Raw genomic sequence first — 10,054 nt, 5'->3', positions numbered from 1 at the left:
TTTTTTTTTTTACAACAAAACTTCATTTATTTATACATTAATGTTGAGGGCTGGACAAGAGTTTAAGGGAAAAAAAGGAAAGGAAAACAGTCTATGAAAGAGTCCTCTACAGAAAAAAAGGAGAAGACAGGTTATGTGTGAGGAAGGGAAAAAGATAGACGCGTACATATACACATACACACAAGATGAAGGAAGGTGGGCTGGGCAGAAAGGTCAGGGCTCTTGGCTAGTCACCTGCTTCATGTAGGCTTCCAGCAGGTATTTTTTAAAGGCTGTGGGGTTTGTCCAAAGTTCAGCAGCATGTGTGTTCAATGCGCTGTCAATGTTGGGTTCTCCCAGCAGGCTCTGGATAGATAGCAGGATGGTCCTGACATCATACAGAGCTGACCACTTGTCCTTGAGGATATCAAAACAGATATTGCCTTGGGTGTCCACATTAGGATGGTAACAAGGTGTGACAGATTTCACAGTGGGAGCATTATATGGGTAGCCACTGGGGAATTCCAAGGAGAGCTTGTACCTTAGGTCTTCATATACTGTCCCAGCTGCCCCATGGATGGTCCCAACCCACTTGAAGAGATTGTCTGACTCTGGGAAGGCAGAGATTCCTTTGTCTCCAGACATCATTAGGGTCATCAATTCCTGCTGTAACCTTTTGCCCACAGACCCGCGGGCAGCGCCCGCCCGAGGCTCGCCTCCCTTACGGGCAGCTGCGGCAGCACTGGCAGTGGCCGGGTCGCAGTTCTGCGAGGCCATGGGGGACCAGAGATAAAGGAAGAGAAACTCCCGGGCGGCAACTGTGGGGCTATCATAGACACACTCTTGCCGTCCTCCCCTGACTCTCCTACCAAAAGAAAAGGCCAATGACTCCATGAAGGTGAATACTTGTAGGTGGTACATGGAGTATTGAAGGGACAAGCTAATTTTTTTGTGTGTGTAGCTACGAAATATCAAAAAAGAAAACCCATAGCAGCAAAAATTGACTCTGATTCATAGAATAATAGATACAGACCTGAAAAGACTTTAGACACCATCAAGTTCAGTCCCCTCATTTTACCTATGAGGAAACTCAGGCACAGAGGGGTTAAGTGACTTGCACAAGGTCACACAGCTAGTAAGTGTCTGAGGCAAGAGATGAAATCAGGAAGATGTCTTTATGCCTCTAGGCCCAGCATTCTATCTGCTGTACCACCTAGTTTCCTTTACTGAATTCTCCAATGGATGACAGATAAACCTAAAAAGGACCTCTCTTTTTTGCTGGACTGTGGAAGGCAGGATTCTATCACTGAACACCAGAAGACAAAAGTTCATGCTGTGTTAAATGTAACATACTATTTTTTAAAGAGCACTTGGTCCAGTGCCTGGCACATAGTAAGAGCTATATAAATATTTATTCCCTTCCCCCACTTTTAGCTATTTGAAGAGTCTCTACCCTCAGACAGTCAGCAGAAAATGAAAAACAAAAGCTTGACTCTTCTCCATTCCCATTTGTGCCACGTTACACGCAACATAAAAAGAACAACAAAAAACATGAAATATTTCCTTTCTTCTAGTGCTGCCATTAATCCATCAGTAGGCATGTATTAAGCACCTTCTGTGTTCCAGACACCATCTTAGACACTAAGCATACAAAGACACAAATGAAACCATCCCAGCTTTCAAGAATATTACATTCATTAGCAGGAGACAATACATACGCATACAAGTACATACAGAAATTTAAACTACATTCAAAATAAAAAGAAGTACATTTAAAATACAAGGAAATGCACAACTACAATATGCAAATAAATTCATTTAAAATAAACACAAGTTAATTTGGAAGAGGAGGAGAAGTAGCTGGGGGGATGGGGTGGTGGTAGTGGTGGAAAATCATGAAGGGCTCCATAGAAGAAATTGCACTCGAGCTGAGCTTTGAAGGAAGCTAGGAATTCTAAGAGGCCAAGGTAAGGAAGGAGCCCATTCCAAACTTGAGCAAAGGCATGGAGATGGAGGATAGAATATCCCATACAAGTAATTGTGAGAAAGCCGGTTTGAGCAGAACAAAGAGTGCGTGAAGGGGAGTAAGATGTAAAAAGTTTGAAAAGTAAGAACATCCTTATGGTGTTCCATAAAGGACTTCAAACAAATTGACAAAGGACACCCTTTTTTTTTTTAACATTTCTTTATTCATTTCAAACTTAAATATGAAAAGAAAAAAAAAAGAACATTCATCCTCTTCTTAAATAAGGTAAACAATGAGTATGTTTCTTAACAAAGCCATAGACTTTCCTCTATGGGATGACACTGTGGATGTAGTATTCTCCGCATCTCATGTTAAGGGCATTCTTTAAGCCTCTAAAGTGACTTCCAATATGTTTTACCTGATTGCATGGATATGACCTATATCAAATGGCTTATCGTCTTAGGGATAGGAAGGGAGGGAGAAAATTAGGAACTCAAAATTTTATAAAAAATGAAGCTTAAAATTCTCTTTACATATAATTGGAAAAAAAGAATACTGTTTTAAAAAAATAATGAAGTGACTTGCATCCCATTCTGTGAACAGTCCAAGAACTTCACCACAGCTCTGAAGTCCTACTGTACTTGTTTCATTGCTTCCTTCTCTAGGTCTTAGCCATTATTTTCAGAGTAGTTGCAAAATCAGGCCTTTGTCTAGTCACCCCACTCTCCCCTACACATCTTCATCCCAGCTATAATTTATTCTTCAACTCCCAATTTACCAAGCTGGAGCTTTGGCTTCCACCTGCTGACTCTTGTACCCCGCTTTTGTAAAGAGGTCAATTCTGAAAGTTCATATTCTTCATGAAACCTTTACTGAATAATTGAGAGAAATGGTCATTTCCATGTGACTCATCTTCATAATATGCATTCCCCATGATATATATTTACTTATTCAAATGTAATGTTAGTATTTTCAGTTTCATGCTTAATGCTTATTCTCTCTCCATCCATATCAGTGCAAAATCAGAAGGTCCCAGCGATCAGAAACGATGTTTCTTGTCAGTACATAGAATTGTACAAAGTGCTTAGTAAATGCTGGGCTCTTAATGTATCAAATTCTCAGGAACACTCCTCTTTTAAAGCAGCAATATTCAGACTTCAACAATACTCCAAGGGATTTACTTACGGAAGGACAAAAGGACCTTGCTCCAAGAATAGTTTCTCTTAAAAGAAACAGCAAGGAGTCCAAGGATGACATTATAATGAGATCCCGGTACAGATATTTAGTTTATAATGCTTTTAGCTATTATTATTTCTTTCTCAATATATGGCCTTACGTCAATAGAGAAATTTTCAGTACTACCTGGTTTGTGTGAAGCTACCTAACTGATCAAACATGGTTGCAATATCTTCTTTATTGCAATTATATTTCTAATTCTAATTCATAATTATCACAAGTTAAAAAAAACCTAATAAGCATAATCAGATAGGCTCCAAAAATGACAATAATAATTACCACAACTCCTGTTTATCTATCTCTTTATGGTTTACAAAGCACATTCCTCACAATAACCTTGTGAAATAGATAAAATAAATAGAGATGGGGATTATTCATATTATTTATCTCCCAGGGATGTTATAAATGAGGGGAAGCAATGACACAGTGGATAGAGAATTGGCCTGGAAGCCAAGAAGACCTGGTTTCAAGTCCTGCTGCTGGCACATACTGACTTTGTGATGACCGTGACACATTAGAAAACAGAAGCAAAGGCAGGTAACTAAGGGTTAATACAAAAGAGAGGTAAGGTTCGAAAAGAATGTCTTCTAGAGTATTAAAATTCTGAATGAACAATCCTTTTGGGATGCTGTGGACTAAAAATGAGTCTTTTAAAAATTATGTTGGAGGAAAAAGGACAATCAAAGGAGGGATAGAATTGCTGCCTAGAGGAGATTGAACATGAACAAGGGAGAAAAGTTGAAGTTTTTACTTTGCTTCTGTTTTTCTCTGCCATGAAGAATGATCCTCAAACAGATCAAACAAAAAGGGTTAATAGAGAGTTAAAACCCAAGATAAGTGAAAAAGCAGTAAAAGAGAACTAGCTTCTCTGGATGGATTCACCCAGAGTTTCCCCTAGGAATATCAGAATTTGACTCCTGGCTGCATTGCTGCAGTAAAAGGCAAAGGTCCCTCAGCTCCCAGCCAATAGAATATTCTCTCTAATATAGGACAGACTTCATTAACCCTGACAAAGAGTGCAAAGGACTCAACCCTGGTGAGCTCCAGTTATCCCCAGATTTGTAGAGGCCTCCAGATTCATAATGCTATGCTGGTTTGTGGCCTGTATAGCCAGGAAAATAATTTAAAGTTGCCCTGGCTTCCTCCAAGTCTCAGCTAAAATTCTGCCTTCTGCAAGAAGCCTTCCCAGTCCTCCTTAATCTTAGCGCCTTCCTCCTGAGCCTACCCTCAATTTAACCTGCATATTTCCTTTGTGTATCATTGTATAGCTGTTTACAGGTTGTGAGTTGTGGGTTCCTTGAGAGTAGAAAGATTCCTTTTTTTGTTTTGTTTTGTTTTTTGCCTTTCTTTGTATCTTCAGAGTTCAGCACAGTGCCTGGCACTTACTAGGCACCTAATAAATGCTTCTTGATTTGCCTGATCTAGAACAGGAGTTCTTAGCCTCTCTCTGAGTGAGTGAATGAATGAGTGTGTGTGTGTGCGCGAGCATGCGTGCGTGCGTGTGTGTGTGTGTGTGTGTGTGTGTGTGTGTGTGTGTGTGTGTGTGATAGTCCCTTTGGCAGTCTAGTGAAGTCTATGGACCCTCTTCTCAGTATGTTTTTAAATAATTGAAGGAAATGCTAAATTTAGTTAGTGGTTAGTAAAAATAAAGATACATTTTTCCCTTCCCTGAAATTTATTCATGGATTCCAAGGTGTCTGTAAAACACAATTTAAGAACCCCTTCTGTAGAGTCAAGAAATCCATCCTTGCGATGAACTCTAGGGGCCTGTACACTTCATTTTTGGTAGTTATCATGGTGTTCAGTTCCCCATCTCTCAAGCAAAAATATTGTCATCTCTCCCCTGTACTTGCATAATCCATTAAATTCACCTTACCAGTGAAGGGCAAGATCTAGATTTGCTCTTCCTCATTTGTTGTTCTTTTTTTTTGCTGTTCTAGTTGATTAGTGGATTCAAGATGTTTGGTCCAGAACTCCTCCACTGGTTCCAGGAATTCTTCTGGCATTTTACCATTACTGCCGGCTCACCTTCTTGCCATTTCTAGTTTAGCCCAGTAACTCCTCCCTATTCCATCACTGCCATTTCTAGAGCCTCATGGTTTTCTAATATGTAATGTTTTCCTAGAGCAGATAGTTCTTTTATGCAAATGGTCCCTGGAGGGGTTGCCTGGCTGTGCAGATTTCCATCCAAGAACACTAGTCTATGTGCCTGCCTATCTTTTTTCTCTGCCTGACCTTCCAGTTCTTGTTCTCCTTTCTGTTAGATCTTCCAGCCTTCTGACCTCTCTCTCTCTCTCTCTCTCTCTCTCTCTCTCTCTCTCTCTCTCTCTCTCTTTAAAGGCCATGGCCACACCCCAAAGATTTGACCCAATTGTACAAATTGGTTTTGGAAATCATCCTTAATGTAGTGTCAATGGAGCAGGGAAAGCCAAGGACTCCATTTCTTATTAAGGAGTTAAACATGGTCAAGGGAATTTCACATCTTACTGAGTCCACACGATCAATTCCAAAAGAAAAATATCATCAGTAGTGGATTCTGCACCTTGTGTAGGGCAATGTCAGTAATACCAGAGCTATGTTTTCATCAGTCGGGGATATGCAGACCAGGACTGACTTGGATAAATTCATAAATGGAGTGATTACAAAATCTATAGGTGGCACAAAGCTGGAAATGGATAACTAAAGCATTGGATAACAGATCTAGAATCCAAAAATATCATGATGCGTTAAAAATGAATCCAATAAAATGAAATTCAATGGAGAAAAATGTAAAGTCCTACACTTGGGCTAAAAAAAATCAACAGATAGGCATAAAAGGTGGAAGGTGCAGCTGGAGAGCAATTTATCTGAAAAAGATCTGGGGTTTAGTCAACTGAGAGCTAAGTATGAATTAACAGTGTGACATGACATCCAAAATATATAAATGCAGGCTTCTGCTGTCTTGAGAAAGGCATTTGTCCAGAAAATAAAAAGTAATAGTTATTCTTTAAACCATCTACAGAGACAGCAACTGAAGTGTGATATTCAGTTCTGGGTGCCCCATTTTGGGAAGGATGTTGAATATCTATTTGAGATACTTCAAGGTCAATGCCATATTGGTTGAAGGAATGAGATGTTTAGACAGGAAAAGATAAGACCTTAGGAGGATGTGATAACTAAATTCAATTTCTTGAAGGGTTCTCATGTGTTAGAGGAGAAACTAGACTTATTCTACTTGATTCCAGAGGACAGAGCAAGGAGTAATGAGTGGCAATTATAAACAGGTGAACTTGGGCTATGAATTAGAGTGATCATAGAATTGATTGGAATTCAGGAAAGAGTTTGATAAAAATTATCCCAAGAGAGACATCACTAGCTTGAATCAATAGACTCTGAGGTCCTTCCAAATCTAAGATTGTGATTTTTGGATTCTGCCATCTACAAATTGCAGAAATGGATTCAGTTGTTTTTAAAATCACTATCTTAACAGAGGCAATGTAAGTAGTGGAAAGAAAATGGAATTGAGAGTTATAACCTGGGTTCTAGTCTTCTAGTCTTGGCTGTGATATATGCTTTTTGACTGGATGTGAACTTGTAATTTTCTTGACAAAGAGCACTGGTACCAAAATCAAATAGAAACAGGACCACTAAATCATACAGCCTGTCAGTGCTGATTGACTTAGAAAACCACATATTAACATTATCTATGTCTTATCTTATTTTTGCATATTTTAAGTATTTCCCAATTCCTTTTTAGTCTGGATCTTACTGCACTTAGGAGAAGCCTGTTTGACACGTCTAAGATAAAAGACTCTTGGATGAGTCCATTCTTTAATTTATATTTAATTCCTTGCTTCCTAGAACACTGAGAGGTTTATGTGTCTTGCCTAGGATTACATATGCTGTATATGTCAGAGGCAGGACTTTAACCCCGTTTTTATTGGGCTCAAGAAGGCCAACTCCCTATCTACTATGCTGTGCCGACCTTTGATAAGTCATTTAAATGCTTGTTCTTCAGTTACCTGACATAAAATCAGGACATTTGGCAAGACCATCTCCAAGGTTGTTTCCAGCTCTAAAAATTCTGTGTTATTTAATGCAAATAGTGTTCTCATTGCTGTTACCACAAGTATTCTGGAAGTAATCTAATTCATATATTTCTGCATCTGTAAATGGTTTTAAACACATGCAATTTTAAATGGAGGTGGGGGTGAAGATTGTGGTACCACAAAAAGACAAGATGCAAGTTGACAGTATGATTATGATACAGAGAAGGAAAAGAAAAAAGGGGGCCACTGAAACATTACAGTTATAAAATTGGTTGTAAGCTTTTTATATAGGATTTGGAGGATGCAAGACCTTTTAAGGAGGAGACTTCTTCCCTTAAACCATAGAAGGATCAAGAGGATTTACCAAAATTTACAGGAGAGAGATTATCCAATGCAGTTCACAGGAAAAAGAAAACATGGTGATTTGGCAATTCCCAGATGAGTGGATACAAAGGCACTGGGTAGATCAAGGGAATATGTCAATGTAGCATTAACAATCTGAAGTACCACTGCCTTGGACATGCATCTATGGATCTCAGCTGTGACAGCTTTCTAAAGCTTGTCAAACCTTAAAAACAATACTCACTTCTAGCAATTTACGGAAGGATAAAGGATGCCAGGGCAAACCTAGAAAGCATCTCAAAGAATTGTGAAACTCTGGGCAAGAAACCAAAGACCAGGTTTATTTTTTTTATAATAACAACTTGTGATTTAAGGTAGAGGCTTCAGAATAGAAAGGTGTATTTGGGAAGGGAAGAGTTGAATCAGGTGGTGTCAGAGGATAGTGTTAGAATTTCTGGACCAGGGTTCAATATACATAGAAATGATGGGCTCTTGGCCAGGAATAGAGTATGTATAACAAGGCATAGAAGAATGCATTTGCCTAGAGACTTGCAAATCTTAAAAGTCCCAGGTAAAATTCCACTTTCTACAAGGAACCTTTCTTGACACTCCCCACCCTTAATGCTAGTGCTTACCTTCTATGATTACCTCCAACTTATCATATATGTGTGTGTGTATACACACACACATATATGTATATATACATATATGTATGTGTGTGTGTGTGTGTGTGTGTGTGTGTGTGTGTGTATATATATATATATCTTGTTTGTACTGAGTTGTTCTCATGTTGCCTCCACACATTTGACTTCAAGCTCCTTTGAAACAGGAACTGATATTTTGCCTTTCTTTGTATCCCTGACACTTAATACAGTGACTAGCACATAGTAGGTATTTTGTAAAATGTGTGTTGACTCATTTACTTGAGATGGCTTCAACTTGAAAATGAAAAGGAAGAGGAAAAATTGTCAACATACAACCGCTAAGTCAGATGTTACAAAGTAAGAGGTATGAATAGGAGTGATATTCACATAAAGGAAAGACTCATTAATTAAGCAGAGACAGTATACATAACAACCATCCATGGTATTAGTTATCCATACAAAACTACAGTCAGAGGAACCTATCCATGGCACAGTTGAACTGAAGTTGGAGAGATGAGTAAATCAAAGAAACCATAGACCAAAATTTAACGTAGATCTAGAAATCACTAAAAAGAAGGAAAAAGTTACTCTATAACAGCTGCAAGAAGAGACTCACAAGAAAAAAGAGATTTTCCATAATGACTATAAAAATACCTGGAAGAAATAAAGCAAGAAATGTTAAAATTAAGTAAAAACTCTGGAGGAAAGAATTGGAAGAATAATTAATAGTTTCAGAAAGAAACTAGCAAACTTAACCCAAGAAATAGACTTCTTGAAATAGAAATCCATGGTTCCAGTGAGAAATATTAGAACAAAATCAAAAGATTGAAAGAATAGAAGAAAATGTAAGGTTTTTTGATATAAAAAACACCTGAACTCTGTAAATCAAGGAGAGATGATTTTAAAGTTATTCTTAAATTTCTTGCTTTATTTCCTACAGTCGTTATGGAAAATCCCATTTTCCATTTGAGTCTCTACTTGCAGTTATGATAGAGTCACTTGTTCCTTTTTTTAAGGATGTCTAGGTCTATATTAATTTTTCATACTGGTCTCTAGTTACTTTGATTTACTCATTTCTCCAGCATCAGATCTTGAATTGGATTCTGGGCCATGTCATTACCAACCCAACAGAGGATAGCACAGAGAATGGATAATATGCAATAAAGTCACATAAAAATTACAATCACCTCACTAATGCTTATTCATCCCTTCCATAGTGCACCTATCAAAAAAAAAAAAAGCCTTTGTGGGTCCCAATTTTTGAACTGCTGCAAACTCTCTTGCCCCTTGGACTCAGTAACCTGGCTATCTTTTAGTTGACTTAGCACATCATATGGTTTAATCTTTATGATCATGACTTGGCTTAGACTTCTCACTTCTGGAACACTACTGATTTTACCTTAATCATCAGGACAAAAGGACTCTATTCCCTTTGGGGTTTAAGGACAAAAACTCTCAGAGATTATTTGAACACACCATTTAAGTTCTGCTGAAAACAAACATAACAATCTAGATTCAGGCCATTCCTTAATTCCATTTAAGTAACCCAGATCCTCTATTTTTGAGGTATATGGGGTGTTCAGGGAGGATTGGCACCTTTGGTGAGAGGGCTGTCTGAGCCCTTTTCATGGCTGCTCATCCACCTTTGGTGCCTACCTTCACACGATTCCCACCTGTGGCTCCAAAAAGCTATAGCATACACAGAGGCCAGATCCTAGTGAAACCCCCTCAGCAGATGAGCTAAACCAGGCTGAGAGTAACCAACAGGTTACAAATCTTTAGTGAGTCAGAGAGATGTCTATCCCGAGAACGTGAAGACTTCCCCTGGCAGAATGAGTGGATGAGAACAATTTGTTCCA

General features: G+C 38.6%; 1 pseudogene; it reads right to left on the bottom strand.

Moving 5' to 3' along the window:
• Positions 1-213: 213 nt before the first annotated feature.
• LOC110211516 (ubiquitin-conjugating enzyme E2 C pseudogene) lies at positions 214-792 on the bottom strand (annotated as a pseudogene).
• Between the last annotated feature and the right edge of the window lie 9,262 nt (positions 793-10,054).

Source organism: Phascolarctos cinereus, unplaced genomic scaffold (genome assembly GCF_003287225.1).
Source record: "Phascolarctos cinereus isolate Bilbo 61053 unplaced genomic scaffold, phaCin_HiC Scaffold_726;HRSCAF=1367, whole genome shotgun sequence".
NCBI classification, from domain to species: Eukaryota; Metazoa; Chordata; class Mammalia; order Diprotodontia; family Phascolarctidae; genus Phascolarctos; species Phascolarctos cinereus.
This window is presented reverse-complemented; position numbering and strand designations above follow the sequence as displayed.